Genomic DNA, 1,819 nt, shown 5'->3' on the forward strand with positions numbered 1-1,819 from the left:
GAGAGAGGGAGAGAGGGAGAGGGAGAGAGGGAGAGAGAGAGGGAGAGAGAGGGTGAGAGAAAGGGAGAGAGAGGGAGAGAGAAGGAAGGAAGCAGGGAGAGAAGAAGGGGAAAAAGCAAGGAAGGAAGAGGCCCTTTAACTTGGGAGAGGATCTACACAGATCCAAGTCGCAGTGAACTCGGCCTGGAGTGCACAGTAGGGAGAGAAGACACCCAGCTGTGAGGCCTGCGCTGGCTGCTGAGGCTGCCTTTGCATGCGATGACCTGCACCCGTGTCCTGTGCCCAGGAGCACGAGTGGCCTGGCCGTGGCCGCAGGGACCCTGTGCTGCCCCAGGGCTCCGCTCACGTGCTGGCGTCCTGACCACACTGCGCTTCTCAGCAGACCAAAGCCTCGGCCTCAGGGTGGCTGGGGTGGGGCACGGAAACCTGCCCAGGCGCCCCGGGGCTCCCCACACTGCTCTTATCAGGGAAGGTGGAGAGAGCTGGATGGTGAGAAGGGAGCTTATTAATGTGCACTTCATATTACTCGCTGCAGTTCACTATTCATTACTGTTGCACTATGTCGTGTGAAAGAACTCTAGCCTTTAAAGAGTATTCAAATGATTTTTACAAAAATATCATGGCCTTGGGCTGGTGAGATGGCTCAGTGGTCTAAGGCACCTACTTAGAACAAGCTTAGCTAAAGCACAGGGACCACGGTTCAAACCCCCAGCACCACATGCCAGCCAGCCCTGCCCCCTGGTGGGCTGAGCTGGCCACACACACACACACACACAAATAAAAATAAAAATAAAAATAAAATGCCATGGCCTCCAGTAGAAAGATTCTACACTGAAATGTGCTAGTCCTTCTTAAATACCTGAAGGCCTAGTGCAGCCCCAACTTCACAAATTCAAGTATTAGCGGAGCTCCTTTGATTGTTCTCTTCCTCCCTTCAGTAAGGAGGCTCCTTATTTCATTTAGGGCTACACAAGGCAATATTTCATTGACAGGAAACATAAAGAATAGCTGAGGAATAGCTGAAAAAGAAGGGTGATAGGGAAGAACCAGACCTGCAGCGATCACACCCGGGCATCAGAGGGCGCTCTGCCTTGGCGAAGACGTAGGACTTGGGAAAAACGAGACTCTCAAGTTCACGTCAAAATTTAGCAAATGATAAATGCAGCATTTTGGATTAGTGGACAAATACAAATTATGCGGTAAATATTCGCGCATCGCTGGGTACACTTGGGGAACCTCGGCCTAGGCCTCTCCTCGGGCTGCCCACACATGACTTCCTGAGGAGTCCACGGTTTCACATTAACAGACTCTCAGGGCTGAAGGGAGATGCGTGAATGGACTCAGTTCCTAGAACGCGGGCACCATCGTGCCTGGCGCCAAGCGGGAGAACCCGGACAGCGCTGGGCGTGCGCGTGTTTATGGATTTCCATCTCAGAAGAGGCTGCTTTTGCATGCGATGTGACAAGCAGGAAAGCAGCGTTGCCGCAGGGCACCGGTGCAGGGACCGGCCAGCTGCCTCCGCTTCTTCCTTCCCGACCCGCTATGGCGCTCGCCTGCGATCCCAGCAACTGGAGGCTGAGGGGAAGCGCAAGCCCAGCCTGGCAGCTCAGGGGCTTAGCCAGGCCCTGCGCACAGTGCTGGCAGCGTTTTTAAAAAATGACGGGGATTAGCTCAGTGTGAAGGCTCCGGGTTGGATCTCCACTAGTGAATAAATTAAATACATGAGTAAATATTTTATAAGACAAATGATCCAGCAGGAAAATATGCATTCTCTGTGAGGAAGCAGTAAAAGAAACAAATACCAAAGAAACCGGCTTTC

Source organism: Octodon degus, unplaced genomic scaffold, assembly GCF_000260255.1.
Source record: "Octodon degus isolate 3935 unplaced genomic scaffold, OctDeg1.0 scaffold00052, whole genome shotgun sequence".
In the NCBI taxonomy this organism is placed as follows: Eukaryota; Metazoa; Chordata; class Mammalia; order Rodentia; family Octodontidae; genus Octodon; species Octodon degus.